At 47.9% G+C, this 9,698-nt stretch overlaps 1 pseudogene; it reads right to left on the bottom strand.

The window, feature by feature from the left end:
- Positions 1-3,957: 3,957 nt before the first annotated feature.
- Positions 3,958-6,863, bottom strand: LOC102491649 (heterogeneous nuclear ribonucleoprotein A3 pseudogene; annotated as a pseudogene).
- Positions 6,864-9,698: the final 2,835 nt, after the last annotated feature.

Here is a 9,698-nt window from a genome sequence, read left to right on the forward strand (position 1 = left end):
GCTCAGGGTGGTGGGCGAGGCTCCCGGGCCCGCGGAGATCTAGGGTGCGCCGGGCGCGGCGCCTTCCCGCCGCGCAGGGCTCCGACCTGCTTTGGTTCTTATGAGCCGGCGGCTTTGAGGGCTCGATCCTCGTCTTGGCCCCCAGGTTCTCAGGATGCACCTCAGACCGGGGCGTGGGGACGTGATGGGCCGCCAGACGGCCCTGAGAAAATAGGACAGCTGCGGACCCCTGCGCAGCTGGGGCCTGGGGTTGGTGTTACTGGGGCTTACCAGACCCTCTGTGAGGACTCCTTCCTCCCACCCCCTGACACCGGGGAGGCTATCTTCTCTCCTGCCATCCCACATGCCACACAGCAGCCCACCAGCAGGGCGGACACAGGTCGCCCCGGGCCTCACTGCCGCAGAGAACTAGGAGGGCAGGGCGGAGTGCCCACGCCTTCCAAGTCCACACTGAGCATGTGCGATAATCCAGTTCCTGCCGAGAGATACACAAGCAAGGAAAAAGCCTTACGGCTCCAGACAAGCCAGGTACTGTGACAGATCTTCGCCACCTCGCGGTGACAGGGACATGCCCTGTGCAGTTGTCCTTCTCTGACAGCTACTAACTGTATACCTTCCTGGCGTGGAGGTGTATTTCTATTAAAAACCCTCTTTGCAGGGCCAGCAAGTGGCACAGTGTTAAGTGGCTGGACTCCTAGGTGGCCAACCTCGGTGGGTCGAGTGTGTGTGCCCGCGGCCCCAAATCCTGAGAGGAGGATGGAGAAGGAACTGCACATAGCCTCACCCTTGGGAAGTGATTTCCCACTTTCTTTCTGTCTCTCTGGTAAGCGCAAGCACCCCATAGAAGAATCTCTCTTAAAAAATTATTTTGGGGGACCAGTAGTTGGCTTAATGGCTATGTCACCAGGCTCCCATGTAGTCAACTGGGGTTTGAGTTCCAGACCCGGTGGCTTAAACTCACGCCAGGCGCGTGTGCCTGTGTGCCCAAGATCCCAGGAGGAGAATGGAGGAGAAGGGACTGCAGTGTGGCCATCCCCCCTGGGGGTTGATTTCTCACTGTCTGTCTCTCTTGTCTCTCTGTCTTTCTGGCAAGCGCACGTGCCCTATAGCAAAACCTCTCCAAAAAAAGTTATTGTTATTATTTTAAAATCCTCACTTTCCTACTAAAACTTCCTCCTTTCCTACTTCGCAACCATCTGTGGTTTTTCATTCTGCATCTCAGAGCAGGTCTGTAATGTTAGAGACCTGGACCCAAAGAACCGAGGATTTCACACACAGCGGCTCAACTCTCCATCCTGTAGCAGGAAGACCTCCTCTCAGCCTGCAGGAGTCCCAGGGGAGCTGCCCCTCAGCTGCCTGGCTCTCACTCCCTTCTCTGCCTGAAAGCATTTGGAAGGAGCTGGGTAGATGCAGGTCTGGGGTGACCACTCACTGGCTGGGTGACCCGGACCAGCTTTCCCCATCTCTGGGCCTACGTCCTGTCCCCTGCGTGCTTCAGGCACCTCTGGGTGCCCCCATCAGCCCTCCCACTCTCTGGAATTGAGGGTCACAAGTACCTTGTTCACTCTGAGGTGACTGAAATGTGAGCTGGCTGTGTGACCCTCTCCCCACTTCACCCAGATCTCCCAGGTACCCCCAAAGGGTTCTGCTCTTTGAATAAGAATAAGCAGCTGTTCAGCATCATTTGCTGAAAAAATTACCCTTTCTCTGCTGAATCACATCTTGCCAAAAATCAAATGGCTGGATTTCTATGGACCTGTTTCTGGACTGACCACGCTATTCCATTGGTCCCCACGTCTGTCACTTGGCCCACAGCACACTGTCATATTTACTGTCATTCTACAGTAAGTGCTAAAACCAGGTAGTACGGTTCTTACGTGTTTCTTCTCTTTCAAATGTGTTTATTCTAGTTCTATAGCCCTTCCATATGCATTTTAGAATCAGCGTGTCTACATCTTAAACCAACAAACAAAAACTGCTTGAATTTTGATTGGCTTTGTATTAGAACTGACATCTTTATTACAGTGAGCTTTCAAATCCATGAACATGGGAAGTCTGTTTACTTAGGGTCTTTCTAAATTTTCTTTTCAGCAGTATTTTGGAGTTTTAAGTACATGCTTTGTTAAATTTACACAAAACTTTTGTCTCTTTTTAGTAGAGGTGTTTTGGCCTTGGGGCATGTGTGCTTACTAGAGAGAGACAGAGACAGAGACAGTGAGAGAGAAAGTGAGGAATCGCTGCCCTTTCCCCCAGGGGATGGCCACACTGCGATCTCTTCTCCTCTGTTTTCCTCCCGGGCTCTTGGGCGTGCATGCACACACAGCCGGCATGAGTTTGAAGCTACCGGGTCTGGAACTCAAACATTGGCCATGTGGGAGCCCAGTGCATAACCGCTATTCCATCTGCCAGCCCCAGATTTACACAAAACTTTCACACAGGCATTTTCTGGAGCTGTTGAACGTGGTGACTTTAAAATATTTTCAGGCTTCAGTCATTTGCATGCCTGGTTTTTATGTGCTGACCTTGTATCCTGCAACCTCGCTAAAGCGACTCGTCAGTTCTAGGAGTGGCCTTTTCAACAGGTCCCCTGGGATTGTCTATGCGGATCATTATGTTTGCCTGCAGATAGGTCCGTCTCCAACCCATGAGCCTGGTGTCCCGGCTCCGTCTCACCGCACTGCGGAGCGCCTCCTCTGCACCCCGCTCAGTCAACAGACGTGCAGGGACTGTCGCAGTACGAATGCCGCTAGCTGTGGGGTTTTCCTCGACACCGTTTATCAGGTGGACGTTTGCTGCTATAGAAATACGGATTAACAGCTCTTGAAAGAGTCTCTCAGCACTAGGAAATGTGCCGTCCCCTTCTGGCTACATGGTTTCTGGAGAGACCCAGCCATTCAGGTCATTGTTCTTCTATAGATGATAAAGCATTCTTTCTCTGGCTAATTTTAAGGTGTCTGTGTGTGGTTTTCAGCAATTTGCTTATGAAGTGTCTTGGTGTGGATTTCTTCATTTGTCTGGGATGGGATTTGCTATGCTTCCTGAATCTGTAGATCTTGTCTTTGACTAAACTTGGTCGTTTCCAGCTATTAGCTCCTCAATTAAAAAACAACTTCCTGGAGGACGTACACTCACTGGAGAGAGAGACAGAGAGAGACAGAAAGCCCCTCCTGGGGGGTGACGGCAGGTGTCACCTCTTCTCCATCTCTCCTTCTATGATTTTAGGCATGCACACATGCATGCACACGCTCGGCACGTTTTTCAGGTTGCTGGGTCTGGAACTCGAACTGCGAAGTTGCCGTGCGGGACCCAGCTGTCCTAACCACCACACCACCAGCTCGCTGGAACCTCAAGTACTTTTTCAGCCCCTCATTCCTCCTCTTCTTCTAATAATAATTTTAGCAGCACAAATATTTGCCCTTTTATTGCTCCCTCACAGGCCCTTGAGACGCCATTCTTTCTTTGTTTATTTATTTATTTTTTAGGTTTTTGCCACAGGGCACATGCCCCTGCTGGAAAGAGACCGAGAGAGAAAGTGAGAAATCACCACCCAGGGAATGACCATGCCACAATCCCCTCTCCTACATTCTCATCTCCACATTTTTTTTTACAATTTAGTTCAATTTTAATAAAATGTTTCCCCAAGCATTATTTTGACGAGGTGCCCATGTTTAAGTTATGAGCATTGACAGTGTCCGTTTATATAACCACACTTGAAGTTAAGGATCTTAACCATTTCCTAACATTCACCTGTTTTCTGCACTGGTTATTCACATGTGCCCATTACCACATGGAGCGTGTTCTGCTACATCTATTGGTTAGTGTTTCCTGGAAAACTAGTTATCTGTGCAAACCGATTTCCACGCCGGCACTGCATGCACCCAGATAATAATGCACGGGGCAGAGTAAGAGCAACGACAGAGCGTACCAAAACACGAGCACACCCCATTCCCCCTTTTCATTGCTTGTTTTGCTTAGTACTCCTTAAAACAAAAATAAGAATCTCGAATTCAGCGTTCAACTGGCAAAGATTAACAGTAGGGCACATACTTAGGGCTCCAGTGGGATAGTAAGCACCAGCTGGCGCATGCGGTAGACAATGGATTTATGTAGGTACGACCTTATCGTCTGCAGCTCCTGTCAGCCAGATCTTCCCGACAAGTTGATAACTCACACCAACACGATTTACGTTTGATATATACACAAGGCGTTAACAGTGTGTTCTTTGGGAATTTAAGATTAGGAAAGATCTGGAGACTACCCACATTTGTCCAGGTCTCTGGAGTGAGAAGCGTGTCCTAAGTAGTCGTGCTGCATTTCTGCCGCAGGACGTTATTTCAGATGACGATACCTACCTCTCCTTGCTCTCCTTCAGTTAAATTGTACAGGATGCAAACAGGAAAGCATGCCGGCCGGTTAAGGGTTCAATAATGCAGATTTTCATTCTCTTGCTCTGAGAGCTTGAATTGGAAAAAAAATAAAAATTTAAACCAAGGAAAATAAAAAGATTTAAGGGCCTCTTGTGCTTTAAGGGGGAAAAGGTACTCACTAGTTTGCCTAGATATGCAGGCTTAGTGGCCCGGCCCTGTGTGTTCAAAGTGTTTATGAATGACTTTTAAGATAGGAGAAGGAAAACAGCCACTACCCCTTTTCAGAACTTAAATAAGGGGGCAGTAGACACTGTTTACACCCAACAACTATGGCAGCAGTTCAGATGTGACCCAGGTAAATGTAGAATGAAAATATTCTAAACGCAGCCAGAATTCAGCAAATCTAATCCACTAAAATTGTATGATTACATGTTGAAAGAAAATGCACAAAAACCAAATAGGAATTTTGAGACTTTTCATTTAAAGGTATTCTTAATGCTATTAGATTCACAAATGTGCTAATTTAAATACCCAATCCTATGTATGTAAAACACACATTGCAAACATACAAATATCTATTCTCTCCACACATCAACACCCATTCGTATCATGGTTTGGAAATGGGAAGAATGGAGTCCCCTTCAACTGCAAGTCAGCAGGTGTTTCTTTACAGTTAACTGTAGCAAAATTCACACAACACAGTCATTGACAGTGATCTTCTTTACTTGTTAACTCACGAGGAAACACCTTCAAAACGGCATTTTGTTAGTTTCTGTACTAAAGCGTAGAAAAACTGAACTACACAAATATTGAAAAGTTAAAAATTTCTTAATTTTTTATTCCTGGTGCCACTACCACAGTTTACAGGGCAATGCACCTGATGTAATGAGAAGAAAAAGAAAAAGACAAGGCTACAACAGATAAAAGAGCTCAGGAACGTCCATCTAATTGACACTACATTGCATTCATCTGTAGCTGCACTTTTTGCTAACTGTGGCTCTGACAGTCCTGAACAAGAAGGGTTTCCTGTGTAAGCTGCAGTAACTTTTCTGACTATGGATCATCGTTCCTCCTGTGGCAGATTTTTACAGCTCCTCTATGCATTTGGGACGGCTGTCTCAAAGTAACTCCTCGCTTTCTCTCCTGCTGAGAACTGCAGCCCTTTTCTGCTGTTTTTAGAACCTCCTGCTACCATATCCCCCACTTCCACCACCAGGTCCAGGCTGCCCAAGTTTCTTCCACCAAAACTGCCCCCTTTCATGGGCCCATAATTTGACTGCTGTTGTCCACTATAATTTCCAAAATCATTATAGTTTCCACTACCACCGTAGTTACCACCGCCAAAATCTCCTCCTTCATTGTAACCATCACACCCTCCACCACCATCTCCACCACCGTGGTTTCCACATCCTGGTCCACCACCACCACAGCCACCTCTACTGCTATAACCAGGGCCAGCGCCATAGTTGCCACCATCACCTCCTCCATAGCTACCTCTGCTGCCACCAGTGTCCACCACGACCAAAATGACCTCCACCACCTCCAGAGTTTCCTCCACGACCTCTTTGTGATCCAGCAGACTGCATCTCTTGTTAGGAAGGGCCTTTTTCACTTCACAGTTATGCCCATTAATAGTGTGGTGTTTCTGAACAGCAATTTTATCAACCGCATCATGATCACCAAAAGTTACAAAAACAAATCCTCCCTTTTTCCCACCCTGTCGATCTTCCACAACTTCCATGGTTTCAATCTTGCCAAACTTTTCAAAGTGGTCTCTCAAATTCCATTCTTCTGTATCTTCCTTAAAACCACCAACAAAAACTGTCTTCCCTGGGAGGTGGACACCAGGCTTTCCAGAATCTTCTCTAGACACAGCTCTCTGGTTCCACTCACGTCCATCGACTCCGTGCGGCCGAGCACACACTGCTGCAGCCACCTCTTCGACACAAGAGTAGAGGAAGTCACGAAACCAAAGCCCCAGAACGTTGTGTTTGGGGGGGGTCTCTCGTTACCACACAATCTGTGAGTGTGCCCCATTTCTTAAAATGTTCTCTTAAACTCCCATCTGTAGTTTCAAAGCTCAGGCCGCCAGTGAACAGTTTTCTCAACTGCTCTGGTTCCTCTGGATCATGACCCTCCTTCCCCGGGTGGCAGTGGCGACAGCCGGAGTCAGGCTGGGGGCGACCGGGCGGCGCTTTGACCTCCATTTTGAGACCGGACTTGCCTCTTCCAACTCTCAGCTCCAGATTTTGGGTGCACACATGCACACACAGGCCCAGAGTGAGTTTCAAGCCCCAGGTCTGCTCATTTCTCTCTATTGCTCAGAGGAGCATCTTCTGTCTGTCCTTCGGTTTGTGATTCTTCTTGCTGTGCCCACCTACTGTGACCTTATCTGGTGAGTTACTGTATTTCTCAGTTCTAAAAATTTCCCTTCGGAGGGGCTGGCAGGTGGCGTGGTGAAAGGTACAGGACTCCCACGTGGCTGAACACGGTTCAAGTCCTGGACCTGGCAGCTTGCTTTCTCTCTCTCTCGTTTGTTAAATTACAAATAAAGAAATAAATAATTCTGTTTTTCTTTTTCTTTTTCTTTTCTTTTCTTTTTTTTTTTTTTTTGAGAGGTTTTTGCTATAAGGCACATGCACTCACCAGAAAGACAGAGAGAGACATAGAGACAGAAAGCGAGAAATCATCCCCCAGGGGGATGGCCATGCCACAATCCCTTCTCCATTCTCCTCTCGGAATCTTGGGCATGCACGCTCACGTGCCCAGTGTGAGTTTAAGCCACTGGGTCCAGGACTCGAACCGCGGTCGACTACATTGGAGTCCAGTGACATAGCTATTATGCCAACTGCTGGTCCCAGCCCAGGAAGTCATGTTTTAATGAAAAAAAAAAAAAAAAATTCCCTTCGGGTCTTTATACCTTTATACCTGGGTTTTTTTATCCAAGTCATTCCATCTTAATATTTGTGTCAAGACTGTTTGCAATCACTGGCTCAAGATTTTTTTTTTGTTTTTTGCCAGAGGGTGTGTGCTAGCTGGAGAGATACAGAGACTGAGAGAGACAGAGAGATAAAGCACCCCCTGTGGAGTGGTCCTGCCACGATCTCTTCCATCTCCTCCTCCTTTTGAGATTGTGGGCCCATGGGTATGCACACCTGGTGTGACTTCAAACCGCTGGGAGCAGGATGCTAGCCACGCTGTTGGCCATGTGGGGTCCAGCCACTCTAACCACCAGGCACCCGCTGGCCCTCCAACATTTTAATAATCCTGCTTTAGTTCAGACATCTGTCACTGAGTCATTAGTGTCTGTTGATTATCTTTTCCTGTGTAAATTAAGATTTTCATATTCTTCATATTGCAAGTGATTTTAGTTTCTACTCTGAAAATTTTGAGTATGATGAGACTCTGCCTAGTCTCTCTTCCCCCGTGGAGAATGTCAGTATTCTTGTTTTAGTCTCCTGTAGGACGTGATTTCAGTATCAGCTCGGTTCTCAAAGCCTTTGCTTTTCTTCACAGACACCTGCACCTGCACTGCCTGGCGGCCACCCCAAGGCCTGAGTGGGCCTACTGGCTGGACAGCTCTCCGCGTACTGATATGTTAATTAGGATCAGATCTGTGCGCACTTAGGCTGGGGCGGGACCAGCAGTTAGCGTAATGGCTATGTCGCTGGACTCCCATGTAGTCAACCGCGGTTCGTGTCCCGGAACCGGTGGCTTAAACTCACACCGGGCGCGTGTGCGTGCGTGCCCAAGATCCCGAGAGGAGAATGGAGGAGAAGGGATTGCAGTGTGACCATCCCCCCGGGGGGGTGATTTCTCGCTTTCTGTCTCTCTATCTCTCTCTGTCTTTCTGGAGAGTGCACGTGCCCTATAGCAAAAAACAAAAACAAAAACAAAAATCCCCTCTCCACACTTAGGCTGGGGCGAGCTGAGAGCTCCAACCTCAACCCCTGAGGTCGGCCCCCAGGCCTCTCCTCTCCCTCGTTCTCCTGGCACTTTCTAGTTACCTGCATTCCCTTTTCTCCAACAGAAACCATGCCCTTCTGTGTCTGTGAGTCACATGGGGCAGCTGGCTGGAGGGCAGGGGGAAAGGTGCATTCAAGAGGCTTCAGGACCCAAAACCAGAGAAACAGAGTCAGGGAGACGGGACACCCCTCAATGGGATGTTCCTCACCATAACTCCTCCATTTCTCCAGCCTATTGGGATTTGGCCCACATGCACACACACTCAGCATTTTTTGTTGGTTTGTTTGTTTTGTTTTGTTTTTTTGGGAGGTTTTTGCTATAGGGCGCATGTGCTTGCCAGACAGACAGAGAGAGACAGAGAGACAGAAAGCGAGAAATCACCTCCCAGGGGGGATGGCCATACCACAATCCCTTCTCCATTCTCCTCTCGGGATCTTGGGCATGCATGCACACGCGCCCGGCGTGAGTTTAAGCCACCGGGTCCGGGACTCAAACCGCGGTCGACTATGTGGGAGTCCAGCGACATAGCCATTACGCTAACTGCTGGTCCCAGCATTTGTATTTTCAAGCTGTCAAGGTCAGGATTAGAGCCACAGGCATCCATGTGGGATCAGGTTCCCTTAACCACCAGGCCACGGCCCAACTGCATTTCTGTATGTTAGCAATAAACAGTCCAAAAATGAAGTTGAGAAATCAATTCCATTCATAACAGCATTAAAAATAATAAAACACCTAGAAGTAAATATAAAGACGTCCACTGTGCGCATTTCTCAGGGGCAGTGTGTTCATGACTTACATGGCTTGATACTACGAGGACGGCAACTGTCTCCAGACTGGTTTATAGATTGAAAGCAATCCCTACTGAAATGTGAATAGCCTTATTTTTCTTTTTGCAGAAATTAGCATTCTGATTATGAAGTTTATATGGAAATGCAAAGGACTCAGAATAGCCAAAAAAAAATTTTTGAATAGGAACAAAATTAGAGTACTTACACTTTCCATTTCAGAACTTGCTATAGAACTATTACAATAAAGACAGCGAATCCCGGCATAAGAATCAGCGTGTATACCAGGCCAGCTGGCAGCGTGGTGGCTAAGGTGGCCGGGCCCCACACGGCTAACAGCAGCTTGAATCCCAGACCTGGGGGCTTGAAAGTCATGTTAGGTGCATGTGTGTGCATGCCCCAAATCCCAAAAGGACAGAGAAATGGAGAAGGGATTGCCATGTGGTCATCTCCTGTAGGAGACAATTTCTCACTTTCCTTCCCTTACTATCTCTCCCTGGTGAGCACATGTGCCCACTAGCAAATTTAAAGGGGGGTGGGGGCGCAGATAAAGGATCTCACATGGCTATACGGTTCGAGT

This window comes from Tupaia chinensis, unplaced genomic scaffold (genome assembly GCF_000334495.1).
Source record: "Tupaia chinensis unplaced genomic scaffold, TupChi_1.0 Scaffold000548_1, whole genome shotgun sequence".
NCBI lineage: Eukaryota > Metazoa > Chordata > Mammalia > Scandentia > Tupaiidae > Tupaia > Tupaia belangeri.